Genomic DNA, 13,617 nt, shown 5'->3' on the forward strand with positions numbered 1-13,617 from the left:
CATACAAGAAAATCAATTCAAAATAGATAATAGACCTTGGTGTAAGAGCTTAGGCTATAAAAATCTTAGAAGAAAATATAGGAGTAGCCTTTACGATCTTGGATCTGGCAATGGTTTCTTAGATGCATGACCAAAAACACATGACAAATGAAAAAATAGATAATTTGGAATTAATGAAAATTAAACATTTTTGTGCTGTCAATGATACCAAGTAAGTGAAAAGACAACCCTAAGAATGAGAGAAAAATTTTGAAAAACGTGTATCTGACGATGGACTTTTATCTAGAATATAAAAAGAACTTTTACTACTGAATAATATAAAGACAAACATCCTAATTGCAAAATGGGAAAGGGATCTGAACAGATATTTCTCCAAAAGAATACAAGTGTATAATAAACACACTAAAAGATGTTCGACATCATTATGCCTTAGGGAAATACAAAACAAAAGCCAAAAAGTGGAATCAACACAAAAGTATATTAACCAATATATAAATAAATAAAACATTGTGTATGCATACAATAGAATATTAATAATAAAAGGTGAAGTACTGATACATGCAACATCATTGATGAACCCTGAAAATATTTGGCTGAGTTAAATAATCCATCCTCAAAAGAACACATATTGTATAATTCCATTTATATGAAACATCCTAAATAATCAAATCTATAGACAGAGATTAGATTAGTAGTTGTCTAGGACTAGGACACAATGATGGAAAGGAAGGGGTGTGACTTCTAATGGGTACTGGGTTTCCTTTTAGGGTGATGAAAATGTTTTATTTATTTTTCCTTTTTATTGAAGTATAGTTGATTTAAAATATTGTGTTAGGTATACAGCAAAGTGATCTTATTATATATATATATATTTCAGATTATTTTCCATTATAGGTTATTATAAGATATTGAATATTGTTCCCTGTGCTATATAGTAATTCCTTGTTGCTTATCTATTTTATGCATAGTAAGATGTTACGGAAAAACCCGAACTAAGTTTTTAGCCAACCCAATAGTTTGTATCTGTTAATCCCATACCCCTAATTTATCCTTCCCCACTCCCTTTCCCCTTTGGTAACTGTAAGTTAGTTTCCTGTGTCTCTGAGTCTGTTTCTGTTTTTTACATAGATTCATTTGTATTATTTTTTAGATTCCAGATATGTGATATCATATAATATTTGTCTTACTCTGTCTTACTTCACTTAGTATGGTAATCTCTAAATCCATCCATCTTGCTACAAATGACAATATTTCATTATTTTTTATTTTTTGTGGCTGAGTAATAATATTCAATCTTATATATATATACACACACATATATATATACCACATCTTCTTTATCCATTCATCTCTTGATGGACACTTAGGTTGCTTCCATATGTTGGCTATTCTAAATAGGGCTGCTATGAACATTGGGGTGCATGTATGTTTTTTTTTCTTTTTTTAAATTTAATTTTTATTTGAGTACAGTTCATTTACAATGTTGTGTTAGTTTCAGGCGTACAGCAAAGTGAATCTGTCATATATATATATATATATATATATATATATATATATATATATACTCTTTTTTAGATTCTTTTCCCATATAGGCCATAAGAGAGTATTGAGTAGACTTCCCTGTGCTATACAGTAGGTCCTTATTAGTTATCTATTTTATATACAGTAGTGTGTATATGTCAGTTCCAATCTTCCAATTTATCCCTCCCCCCCTTACCCCTCGTAATCATAAGTTTATTTTCTACTTCTGTAACTCTATTTCTGTTTTGTAGATAAGTTTACTTGTACCCTTTTTTTTTGGTTCCACATATAAGCAATATCATATGCTATTTGTATTTCCCATCTGACTTATTTCACTCAGTATGACAATCTCTAGTTCCATCCATGTTGCTGCAAATGGCATTATTTCATTTTATTAATGACTGGGTAATAGGTGCATGTATCTTTTTGAATTAGAGTGTTTGTCTTTTCTGGATATATGCCTAGGAGTGGGATTGCTGGATCATATGGTAGCTCTATTTTTAGTTTGTTAAGGAAATTCCATACTGTTCTCCATAGTGGCTGCACCAATTGACATTCCCACCAACAGTGTAGGAGGATTCCCTTTTCTCCACACTCTCTCCAGCATTTATTATTTGTAGACTTTTTGATGATGGCCATGCTGACTGGTGTGAGGTGATACCTCATTGTAGTTTTGATTTGCATTTCTCTAATAAGTAGCAATGATGAGCATCTTTTCATGTTCCTTTTGGCCATCTGTATGTCTTCTTTGGAGAAATGTCTATTTGTTTTCCGTCCATTTCTTTGGATTGGGTTGTGTGTTTTTTTGATATTGAGTTGTATGAGCTGTTTGTACATTTTGGAAATTAACCCCTTGTCAGTTGTATCATTGGTAAATATTTTCTCCCATTCAGTACAGTGTCTTTTCATTTTGCTTATGGTTTCCTTCGTTGTGCAAAGCTTTTAAGTTTGATTAGGTCTCATGTTTTATTTTTGCTTTTATTTCTTTTTCCTTTGGATACTGATCTGAGAAAATATTGCTACAATTTATGTCTGAAAATGTTTTGCCTATATTCTCCTCCAGGAGTTTTATTGTTTCCTGTCTTATATATTTAGGTCTTTAAAGCATTTTGAGTTTATTTTTGTGTGTGGTGTGAGGGAGTGTTCTAACTTCATTGATTTATATGAGGCTGTCCAGCTTTCCCACCACCATTTGCTAAAGAGATTGTCTATTCTCCACTGTATATTCTCACCTCCTTTGTCATAGATTAATTGACCGTACATGTGTGGGTTTATTTCTGGGCTCTTTATTCTGTTCCATTGATTCATATGTCTGTTTTTGTGCCAATAGCACACTGTTTTGATTACTGTAGGTTTGTAGTATTGTCTGAAATCTGGGAGGGTTATGCCTCCTGCTTTGTTCTTTTCCCTCAGGTTTGCTTTGGCAATTCTGGGTCTTTTGTGGTTCCATATAAATTTTAGAATTGTTTGTTCTAGTTCTGTGAAAAATGTCATGGGTAATTTGATAGGGATCACATTAAATCTGTAGATTGCTTTGGGTAGTATGCCCATTTTAACAATATTAATTCTTCCAATCCAAGGGTATGGAATATCTTTCCATTTCTTTGCATCATCTTTAATTTCCTTTAGCAATGTTTTATAGTTTTCAGCATATAGGTCTTTCACCTCCTTGGTTAGCTTTATTCCTATGTATTTTGTTGAAAATGTTTTAAAATTAGATTGTGATGATGGTTGCACAACTCTTGTATATACATTAAAATCCATTGAATTGTATGCTCTACATGGGTGAATTTATGTTATATGAATTATATGTCAATAAACCAGCTTTTAAAGTTAGCTAGGTATTATTCACAGGGGAAATTTCAGCATATTCCAAAGTACAGACTATATTTTTGGATAAAGGCAATAAAATTAGTACATAACAACAAAAGTGGAAACAACAATAAAACTTAACCAAAGAAGAAAATGTAGAGAATCTAAAATGCAGAGTCTCCAGTATCAAAATATATGTGCTACAGATAAAACTGAGCTCAGAGAAAAAATTACTTTGTAATAAAGGTCTGACTCCATTTTTTAATGTTTGGCTGATGTCAGATTTAAGCCTCACCCTTCCCACTTGTTCTTCTGCCCCACATCTAGATAAGCTTATGAGAAAGCCTGGATGCTTTCTCCTTTGGTGCAGGTCAGAGATTCAAACCACGCAATGCCCTACCCATGCACAGGAATCCTCACACTGGCTCCACTCCCTAAACACCATAAACATCCAACACAGTCTCTTTTCCTTGTTCTCTCGAGCCATCTTTGGACAAGCTTCAGAGGCTTGCCCTGTTTTTCCTAGAAAGCCTTGTATGTAAGGAATAAAACTTTTCATACCCTCTTGGTGTGTGTGTGTGGCATCATCAGTCTTGACATCCAAACCAATTTTGGACAGAGATGTATCTTGCTTCTCACTATGGCCACAACATATTTTCATTACTTAACATGGAAAACTTAAATTAACTAACAGTTAATTCAAAACCTTACATATGAGATCACTCATATGAAAAAAAATTCTGTGGAAAGCATAAGAAAGGAGTTATAGGGATAAAAGAACAAATTAATGAATTAAGATTAATTAAATAAATCCAACAGTTTGTTACTTTTTAAAAAACAAAAGCAATTGACAACCAATAAAAATCTTCACAAGAGGATCTCCAAATGACCAAGGAACATAAAATAGTGCTCAACTTCATTAATCAATAGGAAATGCAAATTGAAACCACTATGTGATACCATTACACATCTACAAGAATGGATAAAATGAAAATGACAGACAATACCATAGTTGAGTAAAGATATAGAACAAACTCTCATCATTGCTGGAGGGACTGTCAAATGGTAAACTACTTTGGAAAACTCAAGTATATGTTACAGTTGAGCATATACATATCCTATGACCTAGCTATTCCAATCATAAGTGTATAGCCAACAGAAATGCATAACATGTTCACTAGAAGACATGCATATTCATAGCAGCACTGTCTATAATATTCCCAATTTGAAAAAACCTAATGCCCACCAAAATGGATAAATACACTGTGGTATATTTACACAACGGAATACTATATAACAGCTATACAACTGCCTGAAACAATATGGATGAATACAAAAGAGATAATATTAATCAAAATAAGTCAGACATTAGATATTGTATAGTATATAATTTCATTTATATAAAATTCAGAAACAGGAAAAACTAATCTATGCTGTTATAGAATCAGAGTAGTAATCGCTCTGGGGGTGGGGGCAGTAACTGGAAGGGACCTAAGGGAAGTTGCTGGGGAAGTAGTCATGTTCTGTTTCTTGGTCTGAGTGCTGCTTACATAAATGAACAGTTTTGAAACATTGATTTAGCTAAATGTTTATGATATCAGAAAATTTTAAAAGGAAGGGAATGATAAGCATAAAATTTAGAATAATGGTTACTTCAGGTAAAGGGAGGCAAGATGGAGGGAATACATAAATTATTGAAAATGCTTTCGTTTTTAGCTTGGGCAATGGCTCCATGGGAATTCATTACATTATTCTAAAAAATAAATGTGCAGAGAACCTAAATGTGTATAACTATAAAACTGTCGAGGGCTTCACCTGGTGGCGCAGTGGTTAAGAGTCCGCCTGCCGATGCAGGGGACACGGGTTCGTGCCCCGGTCCGGGAAGATCCCACATGCCGCGGAGCGGCTGGGCCCGTGAGCCATGGCCGCTGAGCCTGTGCGTCCGGAGCCTGTGCTCCGCAACGGGAGAGGCCACAGCAGTGAGAGGCCCGCGTACCGCAAAACAAACAAACAAACAAACAAAAACTGTCGAGTTATTTTAAAGATACAGTGAGTATAATACAAAAAGATATGTTTTGGGTAGGAATTATTTAGCAACATGTGCATTATAATTTTTAGAAATTTCTTTTTATTTCTCTCTAATTTATTTTAAAATTCATGTACTATAAAGTTCATGCTTTGTGGTGTACAGCTCTATGGATTCTGACAAAAGCACAGTCAGCGCTACCCTTAAGATATGGAACAGCTCTATCACCACCAAAATTTCCTTCTTCTGACCATTTATAGTCACCTTTGACCATTGGTAGCTAATTCAGGTTGGCTTCTTTGTCTTTTCAATATTCCTTCATCCCTTCTCCTTTTCTGAGCACTTTCTTACGTTTTGGCCTTACAAGATGCTCCAGTCTCATCTCACATTTCCCCTTTCCCAGCTCAGCAACCACCCAGTTCTTCAAGAAGCCCTTGTTCCTTTTATTGGAGAATGGTATTTAGAAACCAAGACCTGAATGCTAGGTGTGATCATTACTACTGGATGTTATCCATGTTGTTGCATGAATCAGTGGTTTGTTCCTTTTTATCGCTGAGTAGTTTTCCATTTTGTGGATGTACCATAGTTAGTCAATTCACTTGTTGAAGGACAGCTAAGTTATTTCCATTTTGGGTAATTGTACATAAAACTAGTATAAATCTTCACATACAGGCTTTTGGGTGAATATAAATTTTCATTTCTCTTCGGTAAATATCTAGGGCTGGGATTACTGGGTCACCTTGTAGGCATATGTTTAACATTATAAGAAACTGCCAGATTATTTTTCAAGGTGGCTGTACCAACTTGCATCTTTAGTAGCAATGTGTGAGCATTCTACCTCCTCTGCATCTTCATCAGAATTTGGTATTGCCAGGTTTTAAAATTTTTAGTTGTACTAGATGTGCTGTGGTAGCTCACTGCGGTTTTAATTTGTATTTTCCAAATGATTAATGACATGTTTCTTTTCATATGCTAATTTGACATCTGTATATTGTCTTTGGTGAAGTGTCTGTTCAGTTATTTTAATCATTTTTAATTGGGTTGTTTGTTTTCTCACTGCTGAATTTTGAGAATTCTTTGTATATTCTGAATAGAAGTCCTTTGTCAGAAGTGTAACTTGCAAATATTTTCTCCTAGTCTGTAGCTTGGCCTTTCATTCTCTTAACAGTGTCCTTTGCAGTGCAAATGGTTGTTAAACAATAATGAAGTCCAGTTATTTATGTCTTCTTTGATTTCTTTTAGCAGTATTTTGTAGTTGTCAGCATACAGACACTGAATATAATTTATTAGATCTATACTTCAGTGTTTCATTTTTGTGCCATTGTAAGTGGTATTTTTAAAATTTTGAAACACATTGCATTGCTTGTCTATAGAAATATAATTGAATTTTGTATCTTACAAACTTGCTAAACTCATATATTAGATCTAGGATATTTTTTGTAGATTCTTTATAGGTTTTCTTCATAAAACAATTATGTCACCTGCAAGTATAGGTAGTTTTTTTCTCTTTCAATCTCTATGCCTTTTATTTCTTGTTATCCTTTATTGCATTGACTTGGACTTCCAGTACTTTGTTGAAGAGGTGTTATGAGAGAAGATTTCCTTTCTTTGTTCTGCATCCTTCAAAGAAACTATTCAGCTTCTCACTGTTAAGTATGATGTTAGCTGTCAATTTTTTGTAGATTCCCCTTTACCATGTTAAGAAAGTTTCTTTCTATCCCTAGTTTTCTGGGAGTTTTAAAAAAATCACGTATAGACACTTTTTTGTAAATGCTTTCTCTGTGTCTATTTAAATGACCATAGTTTTTTTCTTATTTAATCTCTTAATATGGTGAATTATGTTGATTGATTTTCAAATGTTGAAACAGCCTTTTATTACTAGAATAAACCATTCCCACTTTGATCATGACGTATTTTGCATTTAATATACTGCTAGATTTAATTTGCTAATATTTTGTTGCATATTTTTGCATCTATGTTCATGAGAAATACTAGTTTCTCTTTCCTGTAATTTCTTTGATTTGGTATTAGAGTAATGCTTGCCTCATAAAATGAGTTTGGAAGTGTTTCTTCTTCTATATTCTTGAAGAGAATATTATTTCTTCCTTAAGTGTTTGGGAAAACGCATCAGTGAAACCATCTGGGCCTGAAGTGTTCTTTTTTGGCACATTTTAACTATGAATTAAAATTTTAAAATAGATATAGGATTGTTAAGGTTATCTATTTCTTCTTGGATGTTTCTGTAGTTTGTGTCTTTCAAGAAATTTGTTCGTTTTATCTAAGTTGTTTCATTTCTGAGCATAAGGTTTTTCATAGTATTCCTTTATCCTCTTAATGTCTGTGTGGCCTTTAACAATATTTGTAGTTTTATTGCTTTTTTCTTCTTGGTCAGTCTGGCAGGAGGCTTATCAATTTTGTTGATCTTTTAAAAAAGCAACTTTTGTTTCATTGATATTCTCTATTAATTTTCTTTTTTCAGTTTAATTGACCTCTGCTCTTATCTTTATAATTTCCTTCCCTATGCTTGCTTTGGGTTTATTTTGAACCTCTTAGCTGGAAGTTTAGATTATTTATATGAGACTTTTCTTCTTTTCTAATTTAAGAATTTAACAATATAAAGTTCCCTCTAAACACTGATTTAGCTGCATCCCACATATTTTCATCTGTTGTATTTTATCTTTATTCAGTTCAAAATATTTTTAAAAATTTATTTTTGGCTGTACCACACAGCTACCTTGGGATCTTAGTTCCCTGAGCAGGGATCAAACCTGGGCCCATGGCAGCAAAAGCACCAAGTCCTAACCACTGGACCACCAGGGAATTCCCCAGTTCAAAATATTTTAAGTTATTGGTTCAGATTTCTTTGATCTCTGGGTAACTTTGATGTATATTGTTAAATTTCCAAATATTTGGCAATTTTTCAGATATATTTCTGTTATTTATTTCTAGTTTAATTCCATTGTGATCTGAGAACATATTTTATATGATTGATACTCAAATTCGTTGAGGCTTGTTTTATGATCCAAAGTATGTTCTATAATGGTGAATCTTCCATGCACACTTGAAAAGAAATTGTATTCTGCTTTTGTTAGGTGGAGTATTTGTAAATACAAACTGAGTCTTATTTGATAGTATTGTTCAGGTATTCTATATCATTACTAATTTTCTGTTTACTTGTTCAACCAGCTGCAGAGAGAGAAGTTTTGAAGTCTCCGACTATATGCTATGGATACAGCAGAGAGCAAGACAAAAAAATTCTCTGGTCTCTTAGACCTTACCTTATAATATGGGAACTATCCAACAAATTAGTAAACACATTCTAAAGCATTCTCTTTGACTTCTCTTGTTACCACATGCTTCTGGTTTTCTTTCTACATCCCTGGTTATTCTCTGCAGTCTCTTCTGCAATCTTTACTTTTTTCTTCCTATTCTCTAGTTCAGTGCTTCTCAAATCTTAGTGAGCATCACAATCACCTGGAGGGCTTGTTAAAACACTGGTTTCTGAGCTCCATCACAATAGTTTCTGACTCATTAGGTCTGGGATGAGACCCAAGAACTGGCACTTCTAACATGTTCCTAGGCTATGCTGCTGCTGCTCCAGAGACAAGACTTTTAGAGCCACTGCTTAATATATACTTCAGGATATTTCATCTCATAAATGGTTTCAATTACAACCTATAAGCCTCTGTTCTGAAGAACAAACAATAATTAAAACTTATGGGTAAGGATTCAGCAAGGGAAGAGAGACAAACTGGACCAACAAAAAGTACAGAGGGAAGGCAAGGCTTTATAAGCGCCCTAATGGAAGTTATTGAGTTCTCTGGGTATAGTATACATTTGTTAATTCTTTCTCCCATCGTCCATCACCTCTTCATCTGGTAGAACCACCGTGATTTTACTTTAGGAAGATCATCACTAATGATCAGCAATGTGCTTTGTTTATGTGTGGTGTGCTTTGGGTAAAGCTGACTCTATCTCTGGTTCCAAGAGCATACATGTAACACAGGCCTGGCCAATCACTCTCCTAGGCCACAATATATGATTTGGATATGGGCAGATGATTCAAGTAAAACATTTTGATCCGATCAGAGATAATACCAGGAATCTTGTTCAAGCAATAAAGAGGTGTTCTCTATTCTGTTGGACTTAAGTCATGAAGTTGTAAACCAGGAATTATTGGTAACCACCTCGCCATAATGAGGGAAGAAACTATATGAAAATGCATGTAATACTGAGGAAAGCACAACTGAGAAATGGAGAGAGTTCATGCCTTGATGATATTATGAGGTCCTGGATTAGGTCATATTATCTAAAGCTAGACCTATCCCTGGACTATTCTGTTACATGAGCCAATCAACTACCCTTTTGATAAAGTCAATTTAGATTGAGTTTCTCACCAACTGCAAATGTAAGTCCTAACTGAAATACCAGTCCGTCTTATGGGTACAAAGGATTATTTCTGTTAGTATAGAAGTATCCTGAGGCCTGCAGCAGGTCAGCCTGGCCTACACTGAGAAGTGAAATGCAAGTAGGTCAGAAACTCAGAGCCTAAGCCAGGCTGAACTTGGAACATTCCCTGATCAACTTATAAATGTTGTTCAATTGTAAATATATAATGGAAAAATACCATAACTTGAAGAACCCCAAACAGTACCATGATTTTCATTTTGGTATATCCTGGCCTCAACTCAATGCAACACAAAACTCAGAAGTGGACACCGTAGTACAAAAGAGGACTCAGAAGAAGCCTGGCTTAAGGAACAGGAAACATAAAACCTAAAGGTCAGGGGTGGGGAATCTTTCATTTTTTCCTCCTTTTATTCCATTCTCTTGTGCCCTAACCTCCAGGCAATCCTGTGGCAGTGATATTGGCTGGCAATTGGAGGCATGCGGGAGCCAAAACTCAGAGAGCGGAACATTTCCCTCCATTGGATGGAGTTGTCGCTCCAAGAGAGTAGGAACATATCCCATTGCTTTTCTTCCTTTCTTTGTCTTATTTCTGCTTGACTTTGGACATGGTACAATCATAGAAGTGGGCAGTTTGGGGTGGAAGAATAAAAAGAAGAGACTTGGGAGCTAAAAAATACTTTGGAGATAATTGAGAGAGAGGAACTTGGAAGAGTGACCCCCATAAAATTGTTTATGAACTCCGGAGCAACCTGACCTGCTCATGAATGTATTTGATACTAATTAATATACCAAAGACTTTGAGAAGTGAGCTAACAGGTAGATCTTCACTCAGGTCTCAGGATGACCACTGGGTGGCGCATATGCTAGACAGATGCAATTAGTACTGCAAAAAAAAAAATTTGAACTGATTTTGGAACCCACAGCCCACTGAAGACTAAAACAAAAATATCAGCATTTTCCTAGGATGTAAACAAAACTGAGAATCTTATAATGTAATATTCAATATGCCCAGGATACAAAACAAAAAATACTTGGCATACAAATAAGCAGGAAAATCTCAACTTGCATGGGAAAAGACAGTCAACAGATAGCAACAATGAGATGACAGAGATGTTGGAGTCATTTGATGAGGGCTTTAAAGCAGCTATTATAAAAAATCTCTGATGGACAATTGTGAACATTATTTAAACAAATATTAAAATAGAAAGCATCAGTAAAGAAATAAAACGTATAAAGAAGAATCAAATAGACATTTTAGAACTGAAACACTCAGTGAAAAAAAATTCACCTGATGGACTCAATGGTAGAATAGAGATGACAGAGGAAAGAACCAGTGAACTTAACGATAGACCACTAGATATCATCCAATATGAACAGAGAGAAAAGATTGGAAAAAAAAGTGAACAGAGTCTTGGGAACCTGTGGGAAAATAACAAAAATTCTAAAATTCACATCATTGGAATCCAAGAAGGAGAGGAGAAAGAGTGCTGAATTGAAAAAAATATTTGAAGAAATAATGACTGAAAATATCCCAAGTTTGGGGAAAAACATAAATCTACAGATTCATGAAGATGAGCCAACCCCATACAGGATATACACAAAGGAATCCATGCCCAGATACATCGTAATCAAATGCTGAAAACTAAAGAGAAAGAAAAGGTCTTGAAAGCAGCCATAGACAAAAATATATTAGCAATAGGGGAAAAACAGATTTCACATCAAAAGCCACGGGATCCAAAAGGAAGTACACAATATTTTCCAAGTGCTGAAAGAAAAGAACTGTCAACCTGGAATTGTAAATCCAGTGAAAATATCTTTACTAATGAAGGTGAAATAAATACATTCTCAGATGAATAAAACCTAAGAAAATTTAAAATCAGAAACCTGCTCTAAAAGAATTGCTGAAAAGTTCTTCAGACAGAAAGGAAATGATACCAGAAGAAAAGTTACATCATCAGGAATAAAAAAAAGTCAAGAGAAATGGTAAATATATGGGTAAATATAGTAGACTTTTCTCCTCTTGAGTTCTTTATAACATGTTTGATGGTTGAAAGCAAAAAACATAATGATCTCTGATAGGATTTTAAATGTAGGTAGATATAATATATAAGACAACTATAGCATAACTATGTAGAAGGTAAAGGTATCTATATGGCAGTAAGGTGTCTACATTTCAGTTGAATTAGTAAGACACTGATCTGAAATAGATTTATTGATTCTAAATAGACTGTGAAAAGTATACATTTGGTAATCCCTAGAGCAACCACTAAAAATATTGTATAAAGAGAAATACTCAAAAGTACTATAAATGATTTATAATGGAATACTAGAAAATGTTCAAAAATAAACAAAAGAAACACAAAACAGTAGACTTGAATCCAAACATATCAATAATCACACTAAATGTAAATGAGCTAAACACACCATTTAAGAGACAGAGATGATCAGGTTGGATAAAGGAAAACATGACCGAAATATATTCTGTACATAAGTATTAAACAACCTAAATGTTCTTCAATGGGTGAATGGATAAATTGTGATACATTCCATACAGTGAAATATTACTTAGTATAAAATAACAACCATTGATACACACAAAAACTTGACTGATTCTCAAAGGCATTATACTAAGTGAAAGAAGTCAAAGATTACATACCAATTCCCATTATATGTCATTCTATAAAAGACAAAACTATAGGGATGGATAACAGATAAATGGTTTCCAGGGGTTAGGGGTAGGGAGGAGGCTATGACTATAACAATATAGTACAAACAAGATTTTTAGGGTAATGGAACTATACTATATTCTAATTATAGTTACATGAATCTATGCATGTATAAAACTTTACACCAAAAGAACAAAAAGTCAATTTTAGTGTATGATAATTTAAGAAATAAAACTTTAAAAGACAACCAATCACAATATGTGGAGCTTATTTGGATCCTGATTTTTTTAAAATCTACATAAAATGTTTTTTACATTTATGAGATATTTGGAAGTTTGAACACTCACTGTATATTTGATGAAATTAAGTAAACCGATTATTTTTAAATGTGGTTATGGTTTTTAAGTCTTTTGTAAATACATATATATCTTTTATACATATAAGTAAATTCTGAAATTTTTATTGATAAAGTTGAAAAAAAAGTACTTAGGTGATGTGTCACCAGTAACGAGGTGTCGAGTCCCCTCCCCATCTCAGAACCCAGCAGAAAGCCTGCAGGGAACAACTTGGGAGTCATCCCCAATGTTCAGCAGAAGCCCCCCTGCCCCCTCACATGGGCCTCAGCGAACAAAGGATTCTAATTAGCGGAGATTGGCATTTCCAGCTGAAGCAACTGGGTGGTAGGGGGCAGGCTGTGCCCGATGCCAGGAGGCGGACCGAGGGCAGCTACAGGTGCCCTGCCAGGAAGAGACAGCAAACCCAGGCCACCACCACCTCCACCCGAAGCCTCAGGCTGCAGGCCCAGGTGGCCGCGCCGGGGACCTTGTAGTGGGGCGAGGGAGAGTCCCACACTCACTGGCGAAGAGTTGCTGGATGCGAGGAAAGCCACCACCAGGCCCACCGAGGATGCTGGCTACGAGCCAGGTGAGGCCCACGGTGATGACCAGGGCCACGATGCGGAGGGGACCTAGAGGCATGACAGACACGGGCAAGGCCTCCTCAGATGCCAGCGAGCTCCTGAACGACCCCAGGGCCTCTCATGATCGGATCTCCCCAGGCACTTGGGAAGAAGCGAGTGGAGACCAGGAAGGTGGGAGCTCCTGGCGGGTGAAGGAGGAAGCTGAGCTCCAACCCCAAGGCTCAGCTTGGCTCTCCCTGGCGGTGTGGAGGGGCCTCCTAACC

The 13,617-nt window shown here is 35.3% G+C and overlaps 1 non-coding gene across 1 annotated transcript; it reads right to left on the minus strand.

The window, feature by feature from the left end:
* Positions 1–8,106: 8,106 nt before the first annotated feature.
* On the minus strand, positions 8,107–8,179 carry TRNAK-UUU (transfer RNA lysine (anticodon UUU)). The gene has a single exon. It is a non-coding gene; the product is annotated as a tRNA-Lys (tRNA).
* Between the last annotated feature and the right edge of the window lie 5,438 nt (positions 8,180–13,617).

Source organism: Globicephala melas, chromosome X, assembly GCF_963455315.2.
Source record: "Globicephala melas chromosome X, mGloMel1.2, whole genome shotgun sequence".
In the NCBI taxonomy this organism is placed as follows: domain Eukaryota; kingdom Metazoa; phylum Chordata; class Mammalia; order Artiodactyla; family Delphinidae; genus Globicephala; species Globicephala melas.